We start from the raw sequence: 23,109 nt of genomic DNA on the forward strand, positions 1-23,109 counted from the left end.
GTCTCAAATGTCTAATACATAGTAGCATATATGTATTATTTTCATTATTATCTCAACTTGTATGTAAATTATTATTGTTTATAAATATTTGTGGAGTTACATGGTCTGTACATTTTTGTTTTTATTTAGTTTATTTTTTATTGGATAAGTGGTCCTTGGTTTGAAAAAGGTTGAGAAACACTGTTTTATACAAATCTGCCCACGCTATAAATGAAACATTGTTCTACAAACACCCCAGACTAACTGAGCTTTAACAACAACAACAATAATAATAATAATAATAATAATAATAATAATAATAATAATAATAATAATAATAATAATAACCATCCATTGGTGTCCATATCTTCCAGGAATTTTACATAGACCTAAAGCTACAGTGTGTAGGATTTAGGGGTATTTATGAGCAGAAATGTAATATAGCATTCATAACCATCTGCAACAAGGAACCAATATGTTTTCACGATCTTGGAATAAGCCCTTCATACCAACATGAATGAGTGGGCACTCTCATGGAGGCCACCATGTTGCATGTACCCTGAAATGGATATACATACTCCACCTTTAATTAATCAGCAGATGCCCTGCGCTGTCTCCTGGCTGATAGTGCATGCTGACAAGTATAAGAACCCTATTTTTTGTGAAATGGAGGATTATACCTATTGCTTATCACAAGACAAAGCAAGCGAGCATGAATCCATGTTGCTAAAGAGGCAAAAACGTAAAGGGAAAGAAAAAGCATAATGCAGTCTGCAGCCTTACCACAAGATGGCACTAAATCCTACACACTGTAGCTTTAGAGACTTAAAGCAGCATCTAGTGTTGATCTTTCAAATTGCATCTAAACCAGTAGATGACCCTTGCCCCTCCTTACCAATCATGCACTTTAACCTGTTGCACTGCTATGCTACGATTGTAAACTTTTTCACATTATAAAACATCATGGTTGCCGAACGAGACTTTTGCTGTCACTGAACAGCTTTCACAGAGGCTCGCTGGTATCTGCACAGAGGACATTATTGAATATTAACACACATGTTAATAATTAACAAGTGGACTGGAGGTGTAACGTCTGAGTTCACATTGTTAGCAGCCCAAACCTCATTGGCACCACAGTAACACCTCCACATTGGAAAGAAGGCTCTTAGGAGCGCACAAAAAACATGAAGCTTAAATCATATAGGTTTTGTTGCGTGGTCCGATCTGCCTCCTTTGTGAGAACACAATTACAGAACATTGATTGGCTTGCAAACTGAAATCTTACCACAAGATGGCAGTGAAAACTACATTATGTTGCTTTAAATTTCAACCACCACATCTTGAAATGTTTTCAAATTGTTGATGTATCGTGTACAAGCTCAAGTCAATACAAGTAAACCAACCACAATATTAACAATGCTTCTTTAAAAAAAAAACTGTACTGAATGAATTGAATGCAGATGGAAATATTTGAAATTTTGTTGATTCTTATTTGAATATTCAGAAAGAGTTTAAACAATGACAGCATTTCGTACACAACCCACACATTCTAGGTGACTTTTGTAAAAAGGACAAAATTACTTTTGATGGGCTGACCTGGCAACACTGAAAATAACCTGCTCTGTTTTGCTGAACATGGAGAGATGCTCATGTGGGACTTCTGCTGACACATGAATGAAGAACAAGAAGAAGGACATTTATTGCCTTTATTGTTGTTCCATAATGCATAGAACAAAATTGGTCTTCTGCATTTAAGCATTCCTTATTAAAACTGGATATAATCTGATGCATTTCAGAAACATTGCCTTTGAAAAAACCATGTCATAGACTGTGTGTATATATGTTGAACAGTTCTACTGCTTATAATTCCAGTACCCAGAGTGCTTTGTAGTAGAGGTAGGCAATACCGGGAATTTTGGTATTGATCCGATACCAAGTAAATACAGGCCCAGTATTGCTGATATTGATACCGATACCGATACTTTTTCATATTTAAGCTTCATAGATCCAAAGGATCCAAAAGACCTAGGATAGAATTTCACCAAACATTGTACGTGACAGCAAAATACTTTATTATCTCAATCAACATTTTTGTTTAAAAAATATCACTCAACACAACTTAAAACAAAATCTGCTGAGGTAGAAGGCTGACTTGAGGAGAGCGCTGAGTGGGCGGGCCAGGCTGAGCCTACCTGCATGGCTGTTGGCTGGCGCCGCTGAGCCATATGACAGCGCAACAACAAAAGACCAGAGGGGGGAGGGTGTGCTGCTCCTTGTTGTGTGACACAGTGCGGCACTGCTCTTTCAGACAGAGAGTAGACTTTGATGAATCTGCGTGTGCAGCAGTCAGTGCGTGCGGGAGAGAAAAAAAGCTTGAGTATTGATCTTTTTACACGAGGATCGTTCAATATCAATACCAACGTTGGTATCGATATTAAGATTGATCCGCCCACCTCTGCTTTGTAGCGTTTGAAATTAACGCTTGCCTGATTGTCTGGGTTAAGTAGAAAAGCTGGTCAGACAACAGTTACATTGTTTGAACTGGATAAACACAAAACTGTTGTTTACAATGCTTCATTTTCTCAGCATCATTATCTTTGAGTTCAGCTCATCGTGACAATCCCTCTGTGCAGGAAGACTGTCTCCTGGTTGACTCCCGGATGGGACTGTGGATGTGCTCAGCCAGTCCCGACACACACTGCCCCCTGACAGATGCTGCACCAGAGTTGATCCAGAGACGCCTGTGCATGGGTTTGTTTAATGTGGGAATGCAGTTGCACACCAACAATCAAACAGTCCTTGACGGACTCTTAGTCTGGTCCGACGGCTGGGAAATCCAAGATAACTGGGTCTGAGGACCTGCTGTAGCCTTCATCCACCTTCACAGCCATTGGGTTACAACCCATGACCTCCTCCGCCTGATCCACCATTGAGGACTTCTTGTTTCACCAGAGTCTTGTTAAGTATCTTGTGTTCAGGGTTCCTGTTGGGTCCTCATGGTTTCTGTAGCGGCCATGGAGCACACAAGGTCCCCTCACCCCAGCAGATAATCCCTTACTTGACCTTTTCTCCAGGTGTCAAATTGCAGACCAGGGGTTGGATTTTGAAACCTTGGAGTTCAGCTATCAGGATGACACCACTATATTTCTCATGTTAAATGGACTGCATTTATATAGGGCTTTTCCATCTGCGTCAGATGCTCAAAGCGCTTTACACATCAGTGCCTCACATTCACCCCAATGTGAGGCTGCGGCCATGCAAGACGCCCACTACACACTGGGAGGTAGGGGGGCTAGGGGATTAAGGACCTTGCCCAAGGGCCCTTAGTGATTTTCCAGTCAGGCTGGACTTTGAACCGAGGATCCTCTGGTCTCAAGCCCAACGCTTTAACTACTAGACCCATCACTTCCATCACCTCCCTCATATATATATATATATATATATACATATATATATATATATGTGTGTGTGTGTGTGTGTGTGTTTATACGTACGAGCAAAGCACCACACAGCACCGTGAAGCCCGCTCTGTGGTGCACAGTAAAATCACGTGGTAAATTAACACTGACAGTGAACATATGGTCCCACTCTGACCATAGTAGGACCATATGTACACTGGTAGTAGTTTTTTAACACTGGTGATTTTACTGTGTACGGGGAATCCCAAACAGGAAGTGCCAAATTTTGTGTCCACAGTGAAATAGGAAAGGCCAAATGTCAAACATTTCCTGCATCGACACTTCCTGGATTGACAGATGAGATCCCGTGGAATCTCATGGGAACTCAGTGGGAACTCAGTGGCAAGTTCACATTGAAACGGGAACTGCTAAATTTTGAGTCCACAGTGAAACAGGAAATGTCAAATGTTGAACACTTCCTGGCATGGGTGGAGCTAGAGTGGAGGCCAGGTTTGCACTGGACTCACCTGAAATCTGATTGGACACTGATGAGTGACATGTCACGGCACCACGTCTGGTTGAAAAGAGCTGCATTTTGAAATCAGTGAGTCACATTGACTGCTAGGTTCCTCCTGTCCAGTAGTTGGTGCTGTGTACCACAAAAAGTTCTAATCCACATTAATTGAAGAAGAAAAATGTGTGCCCTAGATTTGAACCAAACACATTGTTTGAACTGTGGACTAATAATAGACTAATAGTGATTTTTAAACAAGCAGGCAGCTGTTGTTTAAATAACCTCTTAATTTTGCTGTCTGAGTGACGCCAGGAAGATGCATTTCACTTTAAAATACACATGCCACGGAGTGTTTCTCAACTGTACTCAAAAGTATTGGAACACTTGGCATTTCATAAATTTTAACACATTTAGCCATGCTAATGCTCCCCTGAAGCATTTGCTCAACAAAAATGTCTGAAGGACCTAAATGACATGGTGAGATGCTGAAGAGCTTCGCTCGTTCATGTCATGTTGTTCATATACATATTATCTTGCAGCAGCGCAACTTTGTGTTCAGATTTTTATCAAGAATCTTTGGGAAAAGCTCCAGTGGTTCAAGGGTAAAAAAAACAAAACACCACAGTCCCATACTTACAAATCCGCTGATGGACTTGCAGCATCTCTTGAAAGATGGAATTTTTTAAGATGGAAAGATTGGAATTTTATATATTAATCAACATAATGCAACAAGGAATAGAAGCCTCAGTGTTGACACTTCAAGGAACCTCACAGATTGTCTTTACCCAAGACAACTTATTAGAAACCACTGCCATCTACTGGTCAAATAATGTATAGTACACTTGAAATGATGGAGGCTGGAGGCCACACAGCACAGTCTCTGTGTAATTGCCATGTATGTAATGACAAGCAAAATTATCAGAGAGAGAGATTCAGTCAACTGCAGGCCAGTAAGTTTTTTTTTTATATTAACTGAGAACTTGATGATTTTAATTAAAGATGTATGTGTGGATGTTGTGCTAGTGATACTTGTTTATTTATCCATCATTGTAGGAGAAGTATTTTTGATTGGACAAGTAAAAATGTTCAAAAATAATGTGCCACACTCACCCGCTCACAAGTACCTTTCGAATGCAAGTGTGAATATCAGCAGTGCTTCTTTGAAGCCAGTGTTAATTTTTGCAAAGAATTTGATTCCACTGATTGGACTGCTCTCTGGCACATCCTGAGAATTGTCATTAAGAAGTTGATGGACATCATAAGCAGTTTACACACAGTTTTTCCACAGTGAAAACTGGCATACATGAGGGAGGTCTTCTGCTCAATGACTGGGTGTCGGTAGGGTTGAAGAAACCAGTCGTTTTGGTGCTTTTGTTGTCAAGGAGAGGTTTACTGACCTCAACTTTACTGATGATGCTGTGATCTTTGGAATAAATGGACACCTTGATTGTAGTACTTGATAAGCTGAGTGAGAATTCAGAGTGTCTGGGTTTGCAATTTTCCTGCATCAAGACTAACATCCAGGGTTTTAATGATTTTCTGGACTCGGTCATCAGGAGTGTATCTGTATGTGCTGAAAGTGGTGAAGTTGTAGAGATGTTATGTTGGCAGTGACGTTCATGTCTCTGAGTCCTCGGCTTCTGAGATGGAGAGACTCCTGGGAAGAGCTTAGGGTGTCATGAAGTCACTTGGACAGAGGTATTTGGTGATGCTGGTATCTTTACTTTGCTTGATAATGAAGGTTGAGGTCTTGAGGGTGCTGGTGCTTCTTGTCTTACTGTATAGTTGTGAGATTTGGATGCTAACCAGTGACTATGTCTTTGGTACTACATGTCTTTGGAGGATTTAGGGAGATGCAAATGAGGAGTATCACCTGCATTGTGAGAGATCACTAGCTATAACATTTTGGCCATGTCACATATTTCTCTGAGCATGATCCAGGATGCAGGTGCCTCAGTGTTGAGGACCCCAACAGCTGGAAAAACAACAACAACAAAAAAAAAAAACAAGGAGGTGCCCACGTTTCCTGGCTGTGGCAAATAGATGATTACTGTCAAGAGGTGGGGAAGGATTGCTTGTCGGCCTGGGTGGTTGCCATCCAGTGCTCAGGTCAGGTCCATGGTTTGATGAGTGGTGATGCACAGCACCAAGTGCATGCCTCCAAACTTGACTTGAACCACTCATGCTCATTCACACCAAGTATTAAATTTATGTCCCATTCAGCATCAACCCTTCAGTCATTAGACAATCTACTGTTCCACCTCATCCAAAGCTGTTCCAAGGACTTTATCTGGAATGAGGTTTCTCATCATGACAGGAAGTGGGAGCTGCAGTCTGATACTTTGACTGTAGACAGGTCTTATCAGTAACCTGACAAGGCCAGCCTGCCAAAAGGATGATTTGACAGAAGACCAGTGAAAAGCATTATTCTTTCAACAACAGAGTTTAAAAAAAGAGTCTTTGTGGAGTTATCCTGACTAAATTGACAAGGCCTTTTAAAGCCTTTGATACAGCACCGGCTGCCGCGCACAATGAAAGGCATTTAAATTTGCAGATGTCGTCTGAAAAGCTCAAATGTCAACGCTTTTCATAACAGCATCCGGGGCCTTGCGAGAGGAATAATTGATTGGTTCACCTTTTGTCTCCAGCCAAATATTCACCCAGGTGGACAAAACGGGAGCAGAAGACAGAGGAAAGTGCATCTTCTACAACTATTTGGCTTATTTTTATTTGTTTGAAAAGAAAAGTCATCTTTTCTCCTCTGACATGGAGCATGTGTGAGTTTAAATTTGTCTCCTATTTTTCAATTATTAAATAAATTTGGCATAAACACTTGTTTATGAAATACAGTGTGAGTTTCTGAAGCTGGGATGCGAAGTTTTTGTCCTATTAAGTACATAACAAAATTTGAGTTTTAGTTGATCAAAATATCAGTAGTTTTACAAGTAGTAGAGGTAGTAGTACACACTCTTGTACAGTTGGCATTGGCACTGGAGAAAAAGCTACTCTGATGCAGATTGCATCCCTATCAAAGGGCGGTCAAATGGACTGGGAAAATGCAACAGAAGTGTTGTATCCAAGGACACACACAGGCAGTCTGACTGGGAATCAAGCCCAGGGGTCTCATGTACAAAGACCTGTGTGGATTTCCTACTGAAACATGGTGTACACCAAAACCAAGAAACTGGCGTAAGCACAAGAATATCCAGATGTATCATAGTGTGCGTACGCATGGATCCAAGCACGTTCTGTTTACACATCCTACTGAACATGGAATTGAGCACACATGCACATGCACTGAACCCTGTCCTGGCCACGCATCTATTTAAATATGCAAATCCATGTAAATAGGTCCTGGAGGTGGGATTCCCCATGCTGTCACATCAGACAACATGAACACAGAAACGAATTTACACTGAGTGTGTGCTACAGATGACTGGAAATTGCATTGAGCCACACAGGGATGGTTTATTAGGTACCCTGTTAAATGGAATAATCATGAAACTGGAAAAATGTTAGTGGGATCCCATGTGTGAGTGTTGTGAAAGTGTAGGTACACGGACCCACAACAGGGGGCGCTAATGAACGGACAATGGAGGAAGTCAAATCACAAAGCTTTACTGTTGTGAACACGCACAACAAACACAACAGATTACAATTATAGCGGTAAGCCGAATTCCAATGGTGTCGTGTGGGCAGGCTCGACGATAGGAGACGTCTGTCCGAGTCGAACCAGAACCACCCGATTTCCTCTGCCACCGAACCCCGGGAATACTGGAGCCGCCAAGTCCCGAACTCCCAGGTGGCCACTGCCTCCGCTCGTCGGATCCGGTACTGCTGGCAAGGAACAGAAACAGTCAGGTGTGGGTGCGGCCGCACCCAGCAACACATGGGGTGGAAACACCACCTCCACCTCTACTCAAAATAGTACTGTAGGATTGGAATGTGAGTACTTATCCTACTTCGTCCAATACGGTCTTCAGATGACCTAAGCACAAGCAACACAGTATTAATTCTCAGAATAATACAACTGGCTGAGTTCGTTACCTCCGTAGTAGAGTGATATCTCGGCAATGAGGTGGAGATGCCGTCCTGCTGATATACCTCCCTGGTGATTGATATCAGCTGTCTCAGGTGATGGGTGACAGCTGTCACCCTGGCTGCTCCTGTGAGGCGGCAGCGCCCTCCGATGTCTGGAGCCCGCACTCCAGACAGGGCGCCCTCTGGTGGTGGTGGGCCAGCAGTACCTCCTCTTCAGCGGCCCACACAACAGGACCCCCCCCTCAACGGGCGCCTCCTGGCGCCCGACCAGGCTTGTCCGGGTGGCGGTGGTAGAAGTCGGCCAGGAGGGCCGGGTCCAGGATGAAGCTCCTCTTCACCCAGGAGCGTTCTTCGGGACTGTACCCCTCCCAGTCCACCAGATATTGAAAACCCCGGCCCATCCGTCGGACGTCCAGTAGCCGGCGCACAGTCCAAGCCGGCTCGCCGTCGATGATCCGGGCAGGAGGTGGTGCCGGACCCGGAGCGCAGAGGGGTGAGGTGTGACGTGGTTTGATTCTTGAGACATGGAATACTGGATGAATTCGCAGTGAGGCCGGGAGCTTAAGCCTCACTGCGGCGGGATTGATGATCTGGAGGATCTTAAACGGTCCTATGTACCGGTCCTGTAGTTTAGGGGAGGCCACTTGCAGTGGAATGTCTTTGGTGGACAACCACACCTCCTGCCCAGGACGATACGTAGGAGCCGGGGTCCGCCGCCAGTCTGCATGGGTCTTCGCCCTCATCCGGGCCTTCAACAAAGCAGAACGGGCGGCACGCCACACCCGACGGCACTTCCGCAGGTGGGCCTGGACCGAGGGCACACCGACCTCTTCCTCAACCACCGGAAACAATGGGGGTTGATACCCCAAACACACCTCAAAAGGGGAGAGGCCGGTGGCTGATGACACTTGACTGTTGTGGGCGTACTCGATCCAGGCCAGATGAGTACTCCAGGCCGCCGGGTGCGCGGCTGTCACACAACGTAGCGTCTACTCCATCTCCTGATTGGCCCGTTCTGCTTGCCCGTTGGTCTGGGGGTGATACCCGGACGAGAGACTGACCGTGGCCCCCAGTTCCCGGCAGAAGCTCCTCCAGACGTGCGAGGAGAACTGGGGACCGCGATCGGAGACAATGTCTGATGGTATCCCATGCAGCCGGACGACGTGGTGGACCAGGAGGTCCGCTGTCTCCTGGGCCGTTGGGAGCTTCGGGAGGGCCACGAAGTGGGCCGCCTTGGAGAATCGGTCCACTATCGTGAGGATGACGGTGTTTCCCTGGGACGGCGGGAGGCCCGTGACAAAATCCAGGCCGATGTGGGACCAGGGGCGATGAGGTACAGGCAGCGGCTGTAGCAAACCCGAGGCCTTGCGGTGGTCGGCTTTGCCCCTGGCGCAGGTGGTACAGGCCTGGATATAATCCCGGACGTCGGTCTCCAGGGACGCCCACCAGAAACGCTGCCGGACGACTGCCACGGTTCTTCGCACCCCAGGATGACAGGAGAGCTTGGAACTGTGACAGAAGTCCAGGACCGCAGCCCTTGCCTCTGGTGGGACGTAAAGTCTGTTCTTCGGCCTGGTTCCGGGGTCCGGGTTTCGTGCCAGGGCCTCCCGGACGGTCTTCTCCACGTCCCAGGTGAGGGTGGCCACGATAGTGGACTCCGGGATGATGGGATCCGGGGGATCCGACGACTCTGTTCTGACTTCGTCTTCATGTACCCGGGACAAAGCATCCGATCTTTGGCTTTTGGTCCCGGGACGGTAGGTGATCCGGAAGTCAAAACGGCCGAAGAACAGTGACCAGCGGGCTTGCCTGGGATTCAGCCGCTTGGCGGTCCTGATATACTCCAGGTTCCGGTGGTCAGTGAAAACCATGAATGGCACAGACGTTCCCTCCAACAGATGTCTCCACTCCTCAAGGGCCTCTTTCACCGCAAGGAGTTCTCGATTGCCGACGTCATAGTTCCGTTCGGCCGGGGTCAACCTGCGGGAAAAATAGGCACACGGGTGAAGGACCTTATCGGTCTTCCCGCTCTGGGATAGCACGGCTCCTATCCCTGAGTCCGAGGCGTCCACTTCAACCACTAACTGGCGACTAGGATCAGGCTGCACCAGAACGCGTGCAGACGAGAAGCGCCGTTTCAACTCCTTGAACGCGGCATCGCAACGATCCAACCAGGTGAAGGGAACTTTTGGCGAGGTTAGGGCTGTCAGGGGGCTAACTACCTGACTGTAGCCCTTAATGAACCTCCTGTAGAAATTAGCAAAGCCGAGGAACTGTTGCAGTTTCCTACGGCTTGTGGGTTGGGGCCAGTCTCTCACCGCCGCAACCTTGGCCGGATCAGGAGCGACGGAGTTGGAGGAGATAATGAACCCCAGGAAGGACAAAGAAGTGCGGTGGAACTCACACTTCTCGCCCTTCACAAACAGTCGGTTCTCCAACAACCGCTGCAGGACCTGACGGACATGCTTCACATGGGTCTCAGGGTCCGGAGAAAAGATGAGTATATCGTCTAGGTATACGAAGACGAACCGGTGCAGGAAATCCCGCAAGACATCATTAACCAACGCTTGGAAAGTCGCGGGAGCGTTTGTGAGACCGAACGGCATGACAGGTACTCAAAGTGACCCAAGGGGGTGTAAATGCCGTCTTCCACTCGTCTCCCTTCCGGATCCGAACCAGGTGATACGCATTCCTAAGATCAAGCTTGGTGAACATCTTAGCTCCATGCAGGGGCGTGAACACCGAATCTAATAGGGGCAACGGGTATCGGTTGCGAAACGTAATGTCGTTCAGTCCCCTATAATCAATGCATGGACGAAGTCCGCCGTCTTTTTTACCCACAAAAAAGAAACCCGCACCCATCGGGGAGGTGGAATTCCGGATCAACCCGGCGGCTAACGAGTCCCGGATGTAGGTCTCCATTGATTCACGCTCAGGCCGTGAGAGGTTGTACAGCCTGCTGGACGGGAACTCACTGCCCGGAACCAAATCAATGGCACAATCATAAGGATGGTGGGGGGGAAGAGTGAGCGCCAGATCCTTGCTGAACACGTCGACAAGGTCATGGTACTCCACCGGCACCATCCCCAGATTGGGCGGGACTCTGACCTCCTCCTTAGCCTGGGAGCCGGGAGGAACCGAGGAACCTAAACATACCCGATGGCAGGTCTCGCTCCACTGAACCACTACCCCGGACGGCCAATCGATCCGGGGATTGTGTTTCAACATCCAGGGAAACCCTAAAATCACACGGGAGGTAGCAGGAGTCACAAAAAACTCGATCTCCTCCCGGTGATTTCCGGACACCACCAGAGTTACAGGTGGTGTCTTATGAGTGATTGGAGGGAGTAGGGAGCCATCTAGTGCTCGCACCTGTACAGGCAAGGTACGCGCCACCAGAGGGAGCCCTATCTCCCTGGCCCATCTGCTGTCCAACAGATTCCCTTCAGAGCCCGTTTCCACCAGTGCTGGGGCTTTCAGGGTTGATTCCTCATAGAGGATCGTAACTGGGAGTCGTGTGGCAATGTGGGTGTGTCCCACGTGAATGTCTCGGCCCACCCTTAGCCCAGTCTCTAGGGGCGGGCGTTGGTGTTTAACCGCTCGGGGCAGTCTCTCACTTGGTGCTCTGTCGAGCCACAATTAAAACATACTCCGTGGACCTGCCTCCTCTGTGTATCTGGTGCCCTAAATGTTGCCCTGCTCGTGTCCATAGCTTCGTCAGCAGGGGGAGCTGTAGCCACACAGAGCGCCGGAACCGTGGAGCGTGGGGAAGGCAGGACGCGGTCGGAACCGGAAGGGAGAGGGACGGCGCGTGCCCGGCCACGCCCTTTGTCTCGTTCCCGACGACATTCTTCTAACCGATTGTCTAACCGTATGACCAGATCGATAAGCCCATCTAAATCCCGCGGTTCGTCCTTAGCCACCAGGTGCTCCTTAAGAACCAAAGACAGTCCGTTTACAAAGGCGGCGCGGAGGGCAGTGCTATTCCAGCCGGACCTCGCAGCCGCGATGCGGAAGTCGACTGCATAGGCAGCTGCGCTCCGACGCCCCTGTCTCATTGACAGTAGCACTGTTGAAGCGGTTTCTCCTCTATTAGGGTGATCGAACACAGTTCTGAACTCCCTCACAAACCCATCATATGTCTGAAGGAGCCGTGAGTTCTGCTCCCAGAGCGCTGTAGCCCAAGCGCGTGCCTCACCGCGAAGCAGATTTATGACATAAGCTACCCTGCTAGCATCGGTCGCGTACATAACAGGACGCTGTGCGAAGACGAGCGAACACTGCATAAGGAAATCCGCGCACGTCTCCACACAGCCTCCGTACGGCTCGGGGGGGGCTTATGTATGCTTCCGGGGAAGGAGGGAGGGGTCGTTGAACGACCAGTGGAATGTCAATGTTACGCACAGGATCTACAGGAGGGAGAGCCGCAGCGGCGCCCGGAGGGCGCGCTTCCACCTGTGCGGCGAGAGCCTCCACCCTGCGGTTCAGGAGGACGTTCTGCTCGGTCATCAAATCTAACCGAGTCGTGAAAGCGGTGAGGATCCGCTGCAACTCACCGATTACCCCTCCTGCGGACGCCTGCGCGTCCTGTTCTTCCATTGGCCGTTCAACAGCCGGTTGACGCCCCTCGGGATCCATGACGCTGGCCGAGATATCCTGTTGTGAAAGTGTAGGTACACGGACCCACAACAGGGGGCGCTAATGAACGGACAATGAAGGAAGTCAAATCACAAAGCTTTACTGTTGTGAACACGCACAACAAACACAACAGATTACAATTATAGCGGTAAGCCGAATTCCACTGGTGTCGTGTGGGCAGGCTCGACGATAGGAGACGTCTGTCCGAGTCGAACCAGAACCACCCGATTTCCTCTGCCACCGAACCCCGGGAATACTGGAGCTGCCAAGTCCCGAACTCCCAGGTGGCCACTGCCTCCGCTCGTCGGATCCGGTACTGCTGGCAAGGAACAGAAACAGTCAGGTGTGGGTGCGGCCGCACCCAGCAACACACGGGGTGGAAACACCACCTCCACCTCTACTCAAAATAGTACTGTAGGATTGGAATGTGAGTACTTATCCTACTTCGTCCAATACGGTCTTCAGCTGACCTAAGCACAAGCAACACAGTATTAATTCTCAGAATAATACAACTGGCTGAGTTCGTTACCTCCGTAGTAGAGCGATATCTCGGCAATGAGGTGGAGATGCCGTCCTGCTGATATACTTCCCTGGTGATTGATATCAGCTGTCTCAGGTGATGGGTGACAGCTGTCACCCTGGCTGCTCCTGTGAGGCGGCAGCGCCCTCCGATGTCTGGAGCCCGCACTCCAGACAGGGCGCCCTCTGGTGGTGGTGGGCCAGCAGTACCTCCTCTTCAGCGGCCCACACAACATGTGAGGTCATAAATGCTGTGGGCTCAGAACAGCGCACACACAAACACACTGAAGTTAAAAAAAAGTGAGGTGCACCACGGCTGACAGTGATATTCACAACTTTATACACGTGTTTATTAACAAATACTGAACACAGGGAGACAATTGGGGGCCTGTCAAGATGCGCTGCAGCTCCAGTCTCACCATAAAGAAAAATAACACACATTGATAATAAAAACAAAAAACATATTTGAATGTGCACATGCTGTTGGGAAAGTGTCAGTACACGGACCCACAACAGGGGGCGCAAATGAACGGACAATGGAGAAAGTCAAATAACAAGGCTTTACTGTTGTGAACGTGCACAACGAATACAACCAATCACGAAATGGACAACAGTCAATTCACAAAAGTGTCGTGTGGGCAGGCTCGAAGATAGGAGACGCCTCTCCAAGGTAAGACCCGAACCACACGGCTTCCTCCGCCACAGGACCCCAGAAATACTGCAGCCGCCAAGTCCCGAACTCCCAGGTGGCCACTGCCTCCGCGTGTCGGACCTGGTACTGCTGGCGAGGAACAAAGAACAGTTAGATGGGGGCGCGTTTGCACCCAAGACTCCGAACAGCAGTGAAGTTACCTCCACCTCTCGTTGGAACAGTAATCCACAAGCTATACACTAATCCAAAAGGATACACTCCGTCAGCTTTGATACGTTACCTCGTAGGTAGAAACGATATCTCGGCAATGAGGTGGAGGTGCCGTCCTGCTGATATACCCCACAGATGATTGCCGTCAGCTGTCTCAGGTGATGGGTGACAGCTGTCACCGTAGCTGCTCACGTGAGGCGGCGGCGCCCTCTGGTGCCTGGAGCCCGCACTCCAGGCAGGGCGCCCTCTGGTGGTGGTGGGCCAGCAGTACCTCCTCTTCAGCGGCCCACACAACACATGCCCAAATGTGCCCATGCTGGGTTTTGTTTGGTACAACTACACAAATACACTAATTACACAGCAAGCAACCACCCATTGTGCACCATCCCAGCCTCCAGCCTGATGCGCATTTGTGTATCACATGTGATGTGAACATTGACAGAATGGAAATGTGTCGGCATATGTGTTTTTGAAATGTTTCTGAAATGCTCTGCGATGTTGCTGGTGAGCTAGCAGATAATAGAGTGATGGTCATCAGCTTCGTCAACTCGCTGATTACAAAACAGGCCTCTCTCCCAGGGTGAGACTTGTGTTTATCCAAGGAAATACACGGTCAGGTCAGATCTCGGAGAATACATTGGTGCCATGCACTGCATCCACTGCACCACAGACCAGGCAGACAACGGGTTAATCCCCACCTCTCAAAAGTAGCTATCTATCTGCTGAAACGAGGTGAAACGTGGGTTTGTGCTTGGCCTTCTCCAGCCTTCACTGGGGTCCTCAAGTCTGAAGTACCTGCGTGCTGGAGCATGCACAGACAAATGCACCACATCTCCAAAATGTGGTTGACACTATCTTGCCATGCGAGTCATACTCCTCATCTGAATCTCCCTAAACAAGTGCTCGTTGTTTTACACAAAGTCATTCCAATGGTACCTGGCACCAAAGATAAGTAGTTTTCACCTTAGCGTCCAAATCTCACAACCATACAGTAAGACAGAAAGCTCCAGGATCCCAAAGACTTGGACCTTCATTCTTCTGCTATTTAATTCTGCCCAGATGACTCTCAGTTTCAAAAGCGAAGGTCCCAGAGACATGAATGTCACTGCTAAGATATGTGATTAAATCAGTACTGATTATGTCTACTGAGCCGACAGTGATCATTGAAAAAAAACTGATCTGATACTGATCATAATGTTTGGTGTTAATCTTGATCTTGATAAGAACTGTACAGCTGATTATTTGGACTTGATCTAGGAACACTTTTGAAATGTCCTTGTCTAGTTTCTCTATGTAAAGGTCAGACCCAGATGTGGCACGGACTATTTTTGGAAACTATGGAGTCAAAAGGTGTCTTAGTGGACATGTGCACAAAGTTCCCTCAGACTGTAAAACACCTTGTCTGTACTGATCAACGCCAATCATTTAGATTGACTTATATTGTCATATTATGTCATTATTTTCCAGCCTCTGCAATTTTCCTGTCCAACAGCAGAAAGAAAGCCAAAGAAAGTAACAAAAGACAATGCAGGAGCACAGTCCTGTTATTGCACAAAATAGCCCAGCAATAATTTTTGTCATTGGTTTACTCCTAAAAGCCCATTTGGACGTTAGTCCTGAAAGAAAGCAATAAAGAAACCTTTTCAGCGGCTCTGAATGAACAAGCGAAGAAGAATGAATCCTTTTTGGATGTTGCGACCGGAGAGGGCCTTTTTATTTTCTTTGCTCTGGTAATCAAATGGAGCTGAAATGAAAATGGAGTTTTCTATGAAAATAGGGGCCTTTGTTAGCTTTGGGAGGCTGGTAATTCATAAACAATAAGCCGGGTCCTTTTGTTTGGATTATAATATATTCTGCTATTCTGAAGACGGCTCTCCACTCACATATTGGAGACGGGGTGAAAGCCCAAAGCGAGGCAGCAGGGGAAGCGAGGATATAAAGGCGGAGAGAGAGAGAGAGAGAGGCTTTTTCCATTTGTCCTCCCGCCTGGGAGAGACAGGATGCCCCTCGTGTCTCTGCCATGCATCCTGCACACTCAAACTTCTCCGGGTTTGTCTTTGCCAACAAGTGCTTTGGATCATTACACTGAGTGAGGTTTGACATCCTCCGAGTGGGGGAGGAACATCTCCTCTTCCATCAGCCTTTGGATTACCTGATTTTTCTTAATTTTGGGACTGCACGGGTGGATGAGCGGAAAATCAACCCACTCAGTCTGTGGCATCAAACTGCACTATGGGAAAACCAGGCTCCTGTAAAAATGATAGACATTTTGGATGCGGATGAAGATGTTCTGCACATAGCTTCAGCGTCTGTGGAGAGTCATGTATCTGGATGTTTGCACAGACAAAGCTGTGATGGACTGTGGAACGTACACTTGGACACTGTGGGTGCCTTTGCCTTCCAGTGGAGTATTTGCAGTACACTTTCTGCAACAAGTGAAATATTCTAACACCGATGTCAGCTGGCGCCATTATTTAAAGGTGCTTGCTTTGTGGCATCATTGCAAGAAACCTGACCATGAGACACTTTTGATCTCTGCACCAGATATAACTGATACATCACTTTATGGATGGAACGGAACACATCTGGATACTTGCAAAATAAAATGGATTCAGACTGACAACATAAGTAAGTGCTGCTTTTTGGTTCCATGTGTCTTTAACAGTGAGGAAGAGAGATTTTATTTCATTATATGAATATGAAAAGAGATATACTTTAGGACTTAACATATATTTGGAATTTTAAATGGACAATAGCACTGATCTGATATCCTTATTTGAAATTTGGCTTCAAAGATTAATTTAAATGTTTAATGCAACATTTTCCATGCAATGCAAAAATCTATCTATCTATCTATCTATCTATCTATCTATCTATCTATCTATCTATCTATCTATCTATCTATCTATCTATCTATCTATCTATCTATCTATCTATCTATCTATCTATCTATCTATCTATCTATCTATCTATCTATCTATCTATCTATCTATCTATCTATCTATCTTTGGACGCAAGATATGCTTGATATTACTCTAGAAAAGTATAAAGGTGGCGGTGCTGTCAGCATAATAATAATAATAGCAGCATAATAATTGCAGTCAATTTTATTATTTGTACCTGCACCCAAAGCTTGATCAATAAAATCACTACAAAGTGTATTTGAACTTATTTCTTTGGATTTAACGTCTTCAGATCAGATTCAGCAATGCATGTCTATCCTTTGGAAGGGACAATAGTTTCACAGCTTTACTTCAAAAGAATAATTCAGTTAGCAGTAGATTCCATTGTCCATTGCAAAGGACATTTTATAAAAAATGCATTTGAAATGTTTTGACCCCCCCCCCCCCCCCCCAAAAAAAACAACCCCCAAAACAAAAACAAAACACCCAAAAACTTGTGGCATGTTGCAATTTTCATTTTACATATCAGGTTCCTCCCTTGACAAACACACACCTTCCTAGGATTTTGGAGTCGAGTGGTAATTGTGGGATATCGAGTCTCTAAATTACAGGCCTAAATTCTGCTTGTAGTAAGTCCCTTCAGCTTTTCCCTTGTGCCACTCTGGGTCGCCACATCAGATCCAACACAGATCTGCAAGTTGATTTGGCACAAGATTTATGCTGGATGTCCTTCCTGATGCAGCTCCACATTATGTGGAGAATGGGCCTTGAACCGAGAACCTTCCACACCGGACATAGATAAACTTAACCGCTTGGCAACCATCACTGCTGAATTATATTTGCAACAGGAGGATTTCTGTGGTTCACTTTACTTCGGCATCTCAAACATTTTGTTTTTATCCATTGCAATTCCCCCCCAACACCCACCCCCCAGTCTATGCATCTGCTTGAATGAGTTGCATCTTATCTAAACAGACTATAACTATATAGACTGTTCCAGATTATAAATTGCACAGGCGTATAAGTCACAGTTATTTTTGAAGCATATATTTCACAAGAATTCAAGAAAAAAAAATCATTTTGTAACAATCTGGAAAGACAGTCACACACTAGCCTGAAGAACGCAGACAAAATATCTTTAATGTTGTGTTTCTTGTTTCCACTGACTGAAAAATACTGAACCATGAGCTTTGTGTACCTTTACACGACTATTTTATGACACATAAATCATACCAGAGTTGAAGTTACAGAACTTCCTATAAAAGTTAAAAAAAATGAAATAAATAATAATAATAACAATAATAATAAATAAATAAATAAAAAAGAAACCCAACAGCCCACGACTTAAAAGTCCAAAATTGCTGTATATATATTTTTCCTTTAGTGTTTTAAAATGTGTCTGATACGGAGTTTCAGAAATCTTTTCACAGAAGTCAAAGCTGGCAGATTTGAACTCGTGAGGTTGTAACACAATGATCCCTCGGGGTGACATTCCATTATGCTGCCTGATAAACCAATAGTCACCATTTGTTTTATTATACATCTGTGTAGTTAATACATTTATCTTTACAATTGTGTGAAAAATGTCCTAAGTCATCTTTTATTCTTTTTATTTGCTGTTATTTTTACTAGAAACAAATATGACGTCATCTGCGATGCATCACCCCTGCGCATGCGCGAAACACTGTTACCCCCGTTATGACAAAATCGATCCGCAGTCACTCATAATGTTGCCCGAAATGGTGCAGAATCAGTCAATAATGTAGCTATTGTTAACTTTAGGTGATTTATTGTGAAAAGTATCGCAATTATTACACCCGAATCAGCCAATCAGAACAAAGGATTTCAGTCAGATGTATAATATTCCAACATATGCGCTTCTAGAATTTTCCATTAGTCAAGTCTGGCGTTTCCTGGCTTCTGATTGGCTGAGCACACCTGGGTTAGTAAATTAGCAGTGTGTGGACGCCAGTCTGAGGAGTTTTTTTTTTTTTTTTAACTTACAAAGTGTAAATGAACAGCTTTAATTGGATTTTACAACATGATGTGGTACTTTTCAAACGGAAGGCAAACTTTAAGGTAAGAGACAAATCTTAAAGGTGTAACTGTGACCTGATTAGCTGCTTCTCTTCCGGTTTCAAACAAACTCTGAACCAGTTTCAAAACATTTGACACATCCTTTGTTTTGAAATATTACCCAAATGTTCCTGAAATTGCTTCACCGACTGCTGTCAGAAAGGGTACTGCAGCCAGTCAAAGTTGGTCACGTGACTATTGTTTGGAAAGCCCGCGAAGAATCCGAATCCTGGCGCTCTGAACATGTTATGAACAAATCGATATTCAGTATTCAAGTTGAATGTCATTTATGTGGAAAACAACAGGTTTTGCTTGTAAATGTAAAATTTTAAGGCAAAGTTGTGACATAACGCGGACACCAGGCATATCTTGTAAGTTTTTGAATGTGCAACTCCTAACTAGCTCACTTCTGATACAAATTTAATTTATTTGAGTATTTACCTCTGATAAATCATCTTCAAACTGTAGATAATTTGGATAATGTTCTTACTTTTTGTGCTTTTGGAGTCAGCTTTTGTTTGGCTCTAGTTTTAATTGATATTTGACTTTGTTCTGCCTTTTAAAATCTCAACGGCACAACACAAAAGAGAAAACTTCAATGCAGATGTAAAACATTTTGCAGCGTGGCTTTAAAATGCAAACATCCCAGTTATTTAATCTTCATTCACATCTGTTATTGCGTTTGCGCATGGATGAAGCCTTGAGACAAAGTGAATGTAGGACAATCTTCAGTACGCTCCTTAAAGGTTTCGTTGCTTTCAACACCATTGTGCACGTACTGTATTATGCATACAAAAAACCAGGAAGTGGAACGTGTTACTGGTTAGACCCAGTGGGTCAGGTCATGGCTGCACTGCCTTTCCAGTCATTGGAATAAACCTTTTCCATGGGAGCTGATGGGAAGGCATCGGGACAAACAAATGCACATGCTTGATGGCGGACGCGTAATCAACGTAATATCGCTCACTACTGGGTGCGGTAAATGGCATTTCTCATCAAAAGTAAGCATAATAAATGTTTCCCAGTAGATTGGACTGTGTTGTTACGGAAGCGTATTGCATTCACTGGATTAAAAAAAAGCTGACCGCTGATCTCGTAATTACGAGATCCTGATGTCGTAATTATGAGATCTTTTCGTGTAATTACGAGATCAGCAGTCAATTTTTTTTTTTTTTGTTATCCAGTGAATGCAATACGCTTCCATAACTGACAGCTGCGCACATGGCTTTGTTTGTCCCAATAGCCGCCGACTGGAAGCGCACGCTGGGCATGCGTACTGGTGATGCTGAAAAGGCTTATTGTTAGCATATCCCTTTGATCACTTGCTGTGAGAGAATTCATGCCACTGAGGGCCAAAAGGTGCCACATTTACATTGCATACCTCCACCCAAGTAGTGGCAGCACTGCCACTCGGGTCATGAAGTTAAATGGCCCCTAACGTTTATTTAAGACATTCAAGTTTCCTTACAAACCTGGTCTTGAGAGGCAGCAAGATGTGGATGGTGATTTAATATTCACATATTGGTTAAAAAGTAAAGCACCATATTTTTGGGAGTATAAGTCACATCTGTCAAAAGTGCCTGTTGAAGAGAAAATGTGTATGCTGCACCAGAGCATAAATCACATTTTTTGGTATGTGTAATTCACCTTTTAACACAGAGTTTCTCTAGGGGAAAGTTTAAAAATGAACAGGAACTTGCACATGTGCACACTACAGCCTGTGCTGCTACTTAACATAAGGACTTTTAAATTTCAAAAATAAGCAAGATGAAAAAAATAAGTGTGTTGAACAACATATTGGATGTTATTTGACACAGTTCAACAAAAGAAATCATCAGATGGACACCAGTGGAGAAGTGAACAGTGGATTTATGCAGGAAGCCCACACCTTGTAGTGTGTACCATAAGGGCTGTTAAATTCCAAAAATGAGCAAGCTGAACAAATAAAGGTGCCTTGGACAATGTATTGGATGTTATAGTACTTGATGCAGTTTGGACATGGATTGCTGAACCACAGCATTGGAAATACTACAATAAAATGTGTCCATTCGATTTATTTATTTTGTTTAAAATGGCTCTTTACTTGAAGATTTTTATCTAGTATTTTAGTGTTCTTTTATTATTGGCATTTATTCTTTCTTATAGGAGTGTAGGGGTGCTGGCCAGGTGGTTAGGTGCACTTGTTTCCAGCATGGAAGGTTCTCGGTTCAAGGTCACCCCTGCACATTCTCTATGTAATGTGGAGCTGTGTCAGGAAGGGGCAGCTGGTAGAAAACCTGTGCCAAATCAGCATACAGATCCACCTCTGATCTGCTTTGGCAGCCCAGAGTAAAACAAGGGTGAAGCCAAAGGGACTTACCTTTGTTTTTATTATTGGAGTTTATTTATTTAGTGCTTTGATTCCTGGGAAAGCCCTATATAAAGTTGTTGCTGTTAAATTGGTTATTTATTTATTGGCATACAAGTTATACTGTAGGACCTTCCAGACTAGTAAAAAAATATATATATAAAACCTTACACTTGCTCATCTTCAACCGCTTTTCTGGGTTCGGGTCGCGGGGGCAACAGCTCCAGTAGGGGACCCAGAATTCCCTTTCCCGTGCCACATTGACCACCTCTGCCTGGGGGATCCTGAGGCATTCCCAGGCCAGTGTGGAGATATAATCTCTCAACCTAGTCTTGGGTCTTCTCCTGGGTCTCCTCCCAGATGGACGTGCTTGGAACACCTCCCTAGGGAGGTGCCCAGGAGGCATCCTTACCAGGTGCCCGAACCACATCAGCTGGTTCCTTTCAACGCGAAGGAGCAGTGACTCTACTCCGAGCTCCCCACGGATGACCGAACTTCTCAGCCTATCTCTAAAGCCGTGGTCACAACCCGCCATACTTGCACGTGCGTGCAGTCTACTTGCAAAAACGTGGGCTAAATTTGGAGATCCATACGTCGTAAGTACTGCCTCAGTATGAATTTAGGAGCACGCAGACGCATGCAGACACGCCATAGAGGTTTTAGTGCATGCAGAACTTTCGCTGCGGATTCACCAGCAGTACAGATGACGCACGTTGTGAGTACTGCCTCAGTACGGATTCAAAGCAGCACATTTTCATTCAATTACTATTGAATTAACCAAATCCGTACGGAGGCAGTACGGATTACGGCACTCACCACATACTATGGAGGCCGACAGACTTGCATGCACAACGCAGCTTCTCACTTGAACTTGGACTTTATTTCGAAACGTCAGCAACACACACTCCACAGCTTCAGTCTAACTAGCTGTAACTATTCGAGGCAAGTAAACACTCGTACAACTGACCGCTGCAGGTTAGACGTGCTCATGCATTGCCGACACCGAAAAGCACCTGCCTCTCCGGTCCCGCTCATAAAAAAGAAAAGCGACCCCACACACACACACACACACTGCTTTATTGTCAACTCTCTTTATCGTTACACTCCTAAAGACGTGCGTTGAACGTACTTCCTCCCTCCTCTTGCTACTGCCTCTGTACGTTTTCACAAAAACGTAGTGGCCGTGGCATCCACAGAAAACGTTCGGCGAAAAAAAATGCATGGTGGGTTGTGACCGGGGCTTAAGGGAGACACCAGCCACCATCCTGAGGAAGCCCATTTCGGCCGCTTGTACCGGCGATCTAGTTCTTTCAGTCATGACCCAACACTCATGACCATAGGTGAGAGTAGGAACGAAGGCTGACCAGTAGATCGAGAGCTTCACCTTTTGGGTCATCTTCCTTTTCGTCACAGCAGTACAGTACAGTGAATGCAACACCGCCCCTGCTGTGCCGATTCTCCGGCCAATCTTGTGCTCCATCGTCCCCTCACTCATGAACAAGACCCCGAGGTACTTGAACTCCTTCACTTGGGGCAAGGCCGTATTCCCTACCCGGAGTAGGCATTCCATCAGTTATACGGGAAAAACACAATTATTATTTTTTTGCTGGATGAGTTGAAGGTAGTGGTTTTTGTTTTTTTAGTACTGTGAGAAGTCTCTTCCAGTCATCAAGTAATCTGGTGTATAGTCCTGTAGAGAAAAAGATGGGACCCGTGACTGACTCTTGGGCACCTCAGTTAGCCAGAAAATTTGAATCCTAATATGCCAAGCTGACTAGACTAGTTGACCTACTTTAGAGAGACAAGTGGATTTTGGTGGTTAAAGGTGTTGG

The sequence above is a fragment of the Thalassophryne amazonica genome, chromosome 1 (assembly GCF_902500255.1).
Source record: "Thalassophryne amazonica chromosome 1, fThaAma1.1, whole genome shotgun sequence".
Classification (NCBI taxonomy): Eukaryota; Metazoa; Chordata; class Actinopteri; order Batrachoidiformes; family Batrachoididae; genus Thalassophryne; species Thalassophryne amazonica.